At 40.1% G+C, this 11,012-nt stretch overlaps 1 protein-coding gene across 3 annotated transcripts in view; it reads right to left on the bottom strand.

The window, feature by feature from the left end:
• Window positions 1-11,012, bottom strand: part of CDK14 (cyclin dependent kinase 14) — a 505,344-nt gene that overhangs the window by 98,170 nt on the left and 396,162 nt on the right. The gene's annotated exons all lie outside the window — the stretch shown is intronic.

The following is an 11,012-nucleotide window of genomic DNA, read 5'->3' on the forward strand; positions in this document are numbered from 1 at the left end:
GAATGAGACCCAACTGAAACACACATTATTTCTAGAATCTTGACACAAGCTGAAGTAGTTCTGTATTTCTGAGCATGAGAGAGACTTCACTAGGAGTACGCACATGTATAAAGTTAAGCGTGTGTGCCAGTCTTTGCAGGTCAGGGCAAGGCCTAATTTGAGTAACATGCATGCTTAGGGCTCCCATTGACTCCAATGAAACCATTCCTATGATTCAGAGTATAGAATTTTACCATGTAGATATAAAATACTGGGCCATCTTAATCCCTACTGTAACTCCACCAGAGTCAACTGAATTACATCAGGGATGAATTTAGCCTATTATCATTACTGTGATGAAATCACTATAGTGAAGACCAAACTAGTACTGCTCTCCACTTTGGATGCTTTTAACTTCTGATGCAAATAAAAGCATAAAACCTAAAAATTGTGACAAACATCTACAACTATTGAAGAAAAGATTTTACATTGCCTAGTCGGTCTACCCCAGTCTAGCCTGCTGCCTGTGTAAGATGACATACTCCCCTGCAATAAAGATTTGTGAGGAAAGAAAATAGTATAAATCAAAGACCAAACGAATGCCTAAAGGAGGCATACACTGTAAAAAGAATTGTTAAGGCAGTGCTACCCTCATTGTCTGTTGATTTATTTTGTCAGATCACAAAATAAAGAGGCTCTTTACAAGGTTTCCACTATTTCCATAAAAGTGTATGAAAGAAAAGATTATTGGAAATGTACAGGTTAGTTAGCTCAGTATCTTTTAACTATACTTGAATAGTTTAGCATCAGTATCCTTGTTTATTAGGAGTACTGGAAAGGTGGCTAAATCTTTATCATTAAAATAAAAGCCGAGACAGACATCAATGATCATTTTTCCTGTGGTCTTTGTACATTGTTATAAGTGTAAGTGTTTGATTTCTTGGTATTGCCAAGAATGTAGGTGTTCAAGAAGGCCATAGCCCTATTTAGACAAGCTATGTAGGTGAGCTGATTTAGTGCATTCCAACAAGGTAATAAGTCTGACCTATTTGAACCAATCTCACTGAACAGTCACACAGCTGCTGCTAACTGGAGAAAAAGCCAAGATGAATACTGTGTCATGATAAAAACCGTAAATGTGGCACATAAAGGCCACCAACAAGGGGGACATAACTACATTACTTATGAAAACATTTGTGCTAATTAGTGTATCTTGTTAAAAACATTCTTGTAGGAATTTTTAAGGCTAAAATCTACTGGCCGATATATATTTCTAATACCAGTTTCTAAACTTAACGGGAATGTAGAATGAAGACCATAATCTTTTTTGTCCAGTAGCCTGGTTTGAGGATTTTTAGAAAACAAATATGTGGAACAGGAGACTCAGTAATGCTTTAGTCCAGAAGATTTAGCACTAGGTGCTGCTGAATGCACCAAATAGCAAGAGTATGAACCAGTCTACACACTCAAAACAACTGAGGTCAATAGGGGTTATTAAGCTCAGTTGTATAGAACCAGGTTATAAAATGCCTGTGTGGACATGGCCAGATACAATCAGGCTAAAACGCATGCTAGGTTTCCACTGGAGCTAATTTCTCACCCTGTATGGCTCTGTCTATACTAGGCATGAGCTATAGGTTAGCATGGTATATGCTCTGTATAGGTGCATAATGTTCCTTGCAATGCCTACAATGAAAGATCTGCTTTGCCTCTTGCTGAATCAATGTCATTTACATTGTTTACTTTCCCATGAGGTGTGATTATAGCTCCTACAACTGGCTGTCTACTTAAGCCAAAGCATTTTTTAAAACTTGACTACAACATAGTTTGGGCCACAGATCAGACTAGTGTGTTATCACCTGGGTCATCCACAGCGTTGATTAATAATCATGATTGAGAATGAGGAACAAATGGGAGAAAGGACAATCTTCAATACATGGACCATGCATGAGGAGATCTGCATTCCCTTCCCAGCTCTGCTACAGGACCCAATCCAGGAACACAAGCAAACACATGCTTAACTTTAAGCACATGAGTATTTCCATTGGGTTCAATAGCTTTACATATGCTTAAACATGAGCATGTTTCTAGGTGCTTTGTTGGACTGGGGCCTTGATCTACCTCTGCATCAATTCCTGCAGCAAAAAAATGAAGATAATATGTCCACCTATCGTGCCCTGAAGGACTAATTCCTTTAAAGTTTATACAGCATTGTAAGATCTTCAGATGGACAGCACTACAGATGTGTAGGCCATTTATTATAAACTTGGCTGATTTGAGCTTTGAACACAGAGCTTAAAGAGAGCCATTCTGCATATGATTGACTTAAACTTACCTTATTTTTCTTCTTTCTAGGTCCTGACTTCCACACCCATTGGCTCTTGCTCTATTTGATGCCATAGACTAAACTATGCTGGGGTTATCACACCTTCTATAGAAATCCAATGCAAACTACTGCCATTTCATAGACATAATGCTCTTATTTTACAATATTGCACAGTTTGTCTACATTAAAAGTAATCAGATTATATGTCCATTGGGATATGGGAATAAGGCTATGTGAAAGTCAAAACACCCAGTGCAATATTGTGTACAGCATACGATTTTACCAGGATAATGCATGCTGAGGCACCACATGGAGTGAGAGCCATTAAATTTGGTGTTAGGAACTAGGAAGAAATAAAAGGAGGTAGCTTTAAATGCAAGTATAGCATACGTCAGATGATCCACTTACTCCCAGGGATATTTAGGACATTCTGGCACATAATTGTAGAATTGCGGATTTTTAAAAATTTCAAATCAATGGAATTATTTTGAGTGTCTTTTTCTTCTCTTGTTTAAAACTGACAAACTGTTTGAACAAAAGTATGCATAGGTAAGCTTTAAGGTTCATTTCATACTTCCTTGTTTGCAATTTTCATCAATTTATTTGAGTGAAAAATATTTCCTGAGAAAAGTATTTCCCAAGAAATTTTAATCATATAGTTCCCCTTACCATTTTTTCCCAGAAAGGTTTTAACAATTACTTCTTTTCACCATCAATCAGTTATCTTCTTTCAGCATACCAGTTAGTCCAATATTAAAGATATTCATTACGGCAGACATATAATAGATTACTTGCACCATGACAGAAGATTTCAGAATATGTTGGATTTATAGTTTATTGGAAGGTCTTTCCTTGCGGTAAATGTAATTAATAAAAACAACAACTTGGTAGCTACATTTAATCATAAGCTTTATATTCATTTGAAAACATTTAAAAGGCATGAATCTTCCAATAAAGATAGTGCTTTCAAAAGGTCTTCTTCATGCATCTCAGCAAGCTGAACAATGTATCCTTGGAAAATAAATACAGCTAAAAATAATTACTAAAAAAGCCATCATTTTATGGGCTATTATTTCACCAGAAAACGGGGAAAATATATCTTTAATCCTGAACAAAAACTCTTCAAGGTTTATGTTCTCTATAAACCTTTCACTAGGAATTGAAAATATAAGTTAGTAATGCAATAAATGCCCTAACAAATATATCAGATTTTTCACTTAATGCTTTTTACAGGCTTAAACCAAACTGAGTGAAAGAAAATCACTTTTTACAGTCTGACTCTTACAGGAAGAATGCCTTTCTGTTATGCTTTTTAAAAGAAGGCATGGTGAATTTATATCAACTTCACTGAATCTTGGGACTTGATAAAAGGAAGAAAATACGCCAGTGCAGTTAACATTCCATAGCATTCTTTCTTCACATATTTATTTCCTCACTGACTGGACATACGCCAGGGGTAACAAAAAAAAAAGAGAGAGATAGAGATAGAGAGAATAAAAAAAAACAACACAGAAGTAGCTAGGAAATAAACCTTTGGCACATCATGCAGTCAAGGCTCTGCAGGTTTCTCTCTCTTTTAGCACCCTGCATTGTTACACTCCAAAGGATTCATAGCAGAGGCTGAAAGAGAGAGAGCCCAAGAGTATGCGAGATGGAGAACTTTGGGTTTTGAGTTTGTCACTGGGTGCAGCTGCTGGGGTTGCAAACAAAGTTCTCCCTTTTAAACGACTGTAAAGGAAAATACAGCTGTCCTTTTGGACCTACTGTCTTTTGAAATCTAAAAGCATCCATGTCCTAGTAAAGAAACATTAGTACTCTCTCATAAATTTCAGTCCTCGTCTCATATTTTAACATCTTTGGTTTGAAACGTCTTAATTTCACTACAGTGTAAATAAGAACTGGTTTGTTTGTTCAGTACTCCGACAAGAATTTGCTGCAAAGATTTCAGAATGCAGGGAGTGGCCTGAAAAGGATGACCTCTCTTTAGTCACTGAAGCCAAAGACCATTTATCACAGTTAACCTACCGATCTGTCCTGCAGGGACTTCACATCTGTCAAACACTTGGAGACAGCTACTTATCCCCTCCTCTTTTCCCTCCCTAAAATGTCAGACTGGTGTGATTTTTTATTATTGTATGTTTTTCAGACTAATGAAAAAAGTTTTATGGGTATGGCAAGATGAAGTGTGCACTTTGTATTATTTATACAGCCCCTTAAATATGGATAGGGATTTGGAGAGAAAGAGAATGCCTTCACTCCAGAAAGCTTACAAAAGTAAGAAACCAAAGCTGTAAGACTTAAGCGTACACCTAACTTTGTGAGTCTGCTGAACTGAATGAGACCATGCACTTGTGTAAGTGAAGCATGCAAAGTCTTTGCTAAACTGGAGTATAAATTAAAACATAACAGCGACTTGATGAATTGCAACAATCAGTGTGGGAGAAGGAGGGCCGAGAATTACACCAGTAAGATCATGTTGATAGATCTTAAGGTATTTCAAGATTATATATGCACTCACAAACATTATATATATACACACATATACATACATATAACCACACACACGCCTCATTCTCCACTATGCCACAAAAAGCCAGTTGCAGCTCCTAGATTCTCAGCCCCTTGGCCCCATTGGAAGTTAGGGCAGCAAGGGGCTCTCTGTCACATACCCTTCTCCCACCACACCATCCCCCCACCTGTCTGACACATTCTTCTTCCCCCTTACATTGGTGAATCCTCCTGTGGCATCTTCTAATAGGTTCAAGCTCATTTTGGCTCCATAAACAGCAAAAAGCAAACTTGGCAGACTGGAGAATCCAGTCCATAATCTTTAATGATGCTGTTAGTTGGAGAAGATGACTAGGGTTTTAATAGGCCTTCTGGAAGTAGTGTGAATCCCACAAGATATTTGAAGGAGAAAAGGTGAGAGCATGGTAGAGTGGATTGAGGGGAGTTTCCCAGATGTAGGCAGCATTGAGGAAGGAGGGAACAATGGTTATAGTTTGGCGCGTGGCTTGAGCAGAGATGAACATGGCTTCCCACTGAACTTGGTGGTGTTATAAAGAAGGTGCAGCATTGCACGACACATTCAGTTCTTTGCATTTCTGAAGAGTTTTCATTAGTTACATTTACCTTACTGAGATTTATTTCTCTTCTGCTTAAGCCTTTAAAATATGAGCAGTTTGGTAATGAATGACTAAAATAGCAGTTCTGTATATTTGTTATCATTTAGGACCAATTAATTATTGGGTGGTTGGTGTTTTTACTTGCATCTTATTCATGAGTCAGGGTGAAGATACCAGATGACTCAAAAAACTGTCTATGACAATCTTCAACTACTTTTGCACATCTCTAACTGTCATCATAGTATGAAAGAGGTAGGCAGATCTACATTGGAAATCAAAGCTGAGTATCTAGACATGTCCCAGTTTTGGCTGTTTAAAAAACAAACAAAAAATTATTTATGGTGGTTCCCATTTATGGGCCAGATTTTCAAAAGAGCCGAGCCACCTTTGTTGTTGGTTTTCTGGAGAGTCTGGCTCCAAACAAACAAGAAAACGCACACCTCAGCTCCTATTTAGGTACCAAAATAACTGGACAGATTTTCAAAAGAGCTCAGCATGTTGGGTGTGTGATATAAACTGAGCTCCTTGTAAATCTGGCTGTCAGGGTCCCAATGAGAGCTGCTGGGTGTGGAGCACTTTTGAAAATCTAGTTTCCCAGCTGGTAGGTGCTTTTCAAACCACCAAGGAAGACAGCCCCAGCTGGAAGGACAGATAAGTGGAGAATAAAGGACTGTGAACAGTATACAAACGTATATAATTTATACACAAGTCAACTCGATTCACTGAAAGCAGTGTGGAAGATGTGGGCGTTCAAAAGGGGTTTTGTGGATGAGCTCACAGAAGTAGTCCCATGCACTGGAGGCCACATGGGAGAAGGAACAGAGGTGACTGTGGGAGAAGCTGAAAAGCTTGAGAGCATGGGCAGAACAGAATTGGTGAGAGGCAATTCAAAACTTGACAATGGAGGCTAAGTAGGAAGGGGCAGAGTTATGCAGAACTTTGAATGTGGTGACACAACGCTTAAATGTGATGCGATAGTAAATGAGGAGCCCGTGTTGGGGCCCAGTGAGGAAAGTTACATGATCAGATCAACAGAAAAGGAAGTGGAGTTCAGTGACTGCATTTTGTACGGCCGGAGGTGTAATGTGCATGCTTGGGAGGCCAGAGAGGAAAATACAGCAGTAATCAAAGTGAGATCTAATGAGGGCTTGAATGGGAGATTTGGTGCGGGGATGGAAAGAAGAGAATGGATGCTGAGAAGGAAGAAGCTGCAGGATTTAAATGGAGCCTGGATGTGTGGGACAAGAAGAGGGCAGAGTTTAAAATAACCCAAGACTGGGGGCCTGAGTGATGGATAGTCATGTTAACAATGATAGAAAAGGAAGAAAAGTGAGGAACTTCCATGGGAATCCCAAGTAAGTAAAAAAGTGGGAGTAAGGACATAGTGTAAGTGCCCATATCTGTTCGCAATTAGTTATCCACAAGATACTCAACTTGGTGTGTGTGGTGGATGTACTACTCTGTAAATGATGTTTTAGTGTTCATTTCTGCTGCTACCACAGCGTTCCCATTCATACAGCTTGCAGGGTCACTACGGCTAAGGATGATTATTAAAACAATGGCTAGAAGTGGGCCATTACAGTATGCGGCACGGGCACAGATCCCACGACCAGCAGCATGGCAGTACTGCTAACTCTGCTCTCCCAACAATCAGTTTTGCTGGGAAATCACAATGCTCAGTGCTCTGCTTATTTCCCACCAACTTCTTTGTTGTTGTTTTCATACAGAAGGTTTGATCTCTCTATTTTAAACAGTTGTAAGGCTACATCATGGTACCAATAAAGGCAGGTTTATGAAAACTAACCCTGCAAACCGGGGAAAAGGCTGACCCAGTAGCACTGTCCACACTGCCACCCATAAAGCTAGACTGTGTGGTCCAGTAGACGGGCCACTGGACTGGGAGTGAGGAGGCATGGCTTCTACAACCCGCTCGACTGCTGGCCTGCTGTGTGACGTTGAGTAGAGCCTGGCAAATTTGCAGATGTCTGCTTTATATCCGAGAGCCATGTCTGTGGGTCGCAGATCTGATGTGGATACAAATTTTGTATCTGCACAGTGATACTAGTCAGCTCTGTGTTCTTGGGGAATCAGGGCGCAGTATCCAGCCTGTCTGACTCATGAAGGACAACCCCCCACCCCAGCCTCTGCTTTAACCAAAACCAATCATAGAAGAGACTTACAGCAAGCAATAAAAAGGCGGTGGGAGACAAACCTAAACCCCTCCTGACAAGGGTAACAAGCTTAAGGCAACTCCCCTAGCCTCATCTGCATCAAACATGGGACAGGGAGCATCTCCATTAGCATACAGAATGGAGAACAGAGATTCCAAGGCAAGAACTCTGGGACCAGTAAAGCAGGGAAGCACTGCATCATGGGGGATCTCTGCTCCAGATGTTAATGAACCTACCCCTGCATGCACCCAGCTCAGCAGTTATCAGACCAATTCTAGTAATGAATCCTTGATTTATATCCAAAATACTGAAGCTGCCTAACTGCATTGTGAGCTCCCTTGAAGGGACACCACCCATAGCCAGGAATGATCAGTTCCTATTGTCAAGCCTAAAGAAAACCCCTGACTCATCAGTTTACCCATAAACAAATCTAGTGTTCTCCCTTGAACCACTGTTGTTTCCCTACAAAAACCCCTACCCATGCTCAAGTGTTCTGATGCCTGGATCCACTGGGACTTCATCTTCTCCTGAGCTCAGCCTATCTCCAGCACTCAGAGCTACCACCATCACCTGGGAACTCCAACCAGTTCAAGCTTCATGCAGTGGTGAGACCCCAGCTCTCTCTCTCTCTCTGTTTTCTTTTCTGTCTCAGGTATAACTTTTTAACCCTGACGTGTTTGATCAGGTATAGTTTTCTCTATATAACTTTTGTAAACTTTAATAATGTAATTGTTATGTTTGTTTAGGCTCTCCTTGTGTGGTTATCACTATTATTCAATAAATAACTTTTATGGTTAAGCTGGTTGCTTCCCTCTCTCTCTCTGAACTTTGCTCTTTGCTCTTCCCCATTTACTCTGCAGCAACGCTCCTCTCACCTAAGCTGTAATGCCCAAACATATTATGGGGTTTGCTCAAGTGCGTTGCTACCAGAAATGTGAAAGTGGGGATAGGGACGTGCTGAACCTTTGACATACGAGGGTGGCAGCTTGGAAGTGCTGCTCGACCCAGATTACGGAGTCCAGGGGCATATAAGGGTGGCAGCTTGGCAGTGCTGCTTGGCCCAGCCTATTGAGCCCAGGGACATCTAAGGGGTCAGCTTGAGAGTGGTGACTGACCCGGTCCACTCAGACTCGCTGTGTGTGTGTGTGTGTGTGAGTGTGTGTGCGCGTTCATCTGATTCTGGGGCTGGAGGAACCTAGGTCCTGCAGGGTAGCTCCATTGGGAGGGGACTTGCAGAAGGGAGAAGTAGAGCTCCATATGAAAACACAAGTGACACAAGCAGTACATTGACAGAATTACAGGACCCCCCCACACAAGAGTAACCCTAATAAATGAGCATACCCCAAAGTAACGGGAAAATCTGGTAACAGGACTCTAACTTTGGGGATATCTCAGTCTCTCTGGGCCCCTGTTCCTTGGTCAGCCATCTATTTAAACTCAGAACTTTTTGGGGCAGGGACTCTCTCTCACTGTGTGTTTGCTCTGTGCCTAGCACAAAGTGGCCCAATCTCACTACTGTAATATAAATAATGGTAATATTGATCTCTCACTCAGCATGCAGGCTGGTTGTGAGAACACTTTGGAAAACACAGGTGCAAGATAACAGCATGATTTTAAGAAGAGCTGTGCTGCTGTGGAAGACTTTGTGTACTTGCTGGATGGTGAAAGGGCCCCCTTCCCACAATAGATGTCACTAAGCAGGAAAACCATCTCCGGGTTATTGATAGTACAAATAAAAGCTTGATCCTGCTTATGGGATCACACACTCCCTGCTGCAAATTTCCACTGATTTGCATTAAAAACTCTCAGCATTCTGCATCAGTATGCTGACAACGTGGTCCTCCTTTGTGGATCATTTTGAATTTAAACAAGTAAGGTAAGAAGTCCTTATTGGAATTCATTAAGTAGGATACTGCAGATTTCTTTGGTCTGAAATTTTCCTATAAAATTCAAAGCTCTTTGAGAGAACTTTTGGTCTTGCCACAGGATTTTGCAAATGTATTAAACCACAGTCCTATACAGCACTTAACAGCAGACTAAACCTGAAAATTTGTCTTGATGGACATTTCTGCTCTGACTCTAGTGCTACCGAAACCATATTTTAAATATTTTTAGCTGCATATATTTCTGATAACACAGGGAGATCCAGGATTTAAGAATCCTATTTCCTTTTCCAGAATATGCTGCAGGAGTTGGCATCTATGTACTACTGTGATTGACATATTAGATAAAACAGACAGATCCCACTAGAACCATGCCCTGCCCCAAGCAGATGAGCATCCTTGGTGAAATCTTAGCCGCACTGAAGACAATGGGAGTTTTGCAATTTAATTCAGTGGGGACCAGGTTTTCACCTTGGATATTTTTCTTCAAGCCTCAGCTCCTGGAAGCAAGTGATCAGATGAAAATCTCAACTTTCATTTTAAAAAAAAGTTTCTATCCCTCATGGTTGCAGAATAAAGCTTGAAAATGTGACCTGAGTTGCACCCTAGAGGCTCAAAAATATGGCAAATAAAAAGAACCCCCAAATTATTACCTGTTAAAAATCTCATGATGTTTAAGTCAACCTTCATGATATTTTGGGGCCTAACTCATGATTTTGGGGTGCTTGGGGCTGGCAATACTGGGGCACTCTCATGAAGTACAACCACTAATAGAGAAAACAGTTTTAAGGCTATGATACAATATGACTAAAGGAGGCAATTCAAAAGGAAAATTGAAGTGACAGACTCTTAATTCATATCATCACGAGAGAGAAGTTTTCATGCTGATTGCCCTCGCTTTTGTCAGCTCAGGCCATGACCTCAACAATAGTTCAAGTCTGATTCTAGGTATCCAAACAAAAGCAAGCACTGGATTTGCAAGAATATTTTAAGGATGCATTTGTCTGTTCTCAATTTTTTTTTCCATTTAAAAAGTCTACAGTCGGATTAAGGATTCACATATCTAATCTGAAAATTTAGAAATTTTCTTTATTTTTATTTCAAACCTGCTCACAAACAACAGCAACCATTATAAAAGAAACACAGCTGGCATCTTTATTGGTTTATTCATTGAAGGATTTAGCTGGACAAACATCACAAAGATGGAGACTGATTTCACTGAATTTATGATCAAATATTCTCCAGTACTGGAACTCTGAAAGATGATTATGAAATGTGAATAATTTAAAGGAAAGTTATTTAGCACTGTTTGTAAATCAAGTCCTGTGGGAGTAAACACAGCTGAGGTACTAGCAGACAGTGGATATGTTGTACTATTTATAACTGTTTATAATAATGCAGCAGACCTTTCTGTCAATTAACATTTCTCTTCACTTATTGATAATGCCATTTATGTATCAATGGTTTCATTGGCAACTCATTAGATAGATATTCCACTAAAGCATTTTATTCTAAATTTAAATTAGGA

Source organism: Lepidochelys olivacea (genome assembly GCF_965140295.1).
Source record: "Lepidochelys olivacea isolate rLepOli2 genome assembly, chromosome: 2".
Lineage (NCBI taxonomy): Eukaryota > Metazoa > Chordata > Testudines > Cheloniidae > Lepidochelys > Lepidochelys olivacea.